A 213-nucleotide genomic window follows, 5' to 3' on the forward strand; every position below is an offset into this window, starting at 1 on the left:
AGTGGGGCGTGCATGCATCAGCCGTGGGTGCATGGACACAGTGGGGCATTGATACAGCGGGGTGTGCATGCATCAGCCACCTCTGGGCACACAACCCAGGTGGGGTGTGCGGGTGTCCCCCGTGAGTGCGTGGCATGGGCACGGTGTGCGTGCATTGTTCAGGGATGTGTGGCCCAGCTGGGTCGTGCACCCCTCACCCCTGTGCATGGCTCC

The sequence above is a fragment of the Cariama cristata genome, unplaced genomic scaffold (genome assembly GCF_000690535.1).
Source record: "Cariama cristata isolate BGI_N322 unplaced genomic scaffold, ASM69053v1 scaffold36125, whole genome shotgun sequence".
Taxonomy (NCBI): domain Eukaryota; kingdom Metazoa; phylum Chordata; class Aves; order Cariamiformes; family Cariamidae; genus Cariama; species Cariama cristata.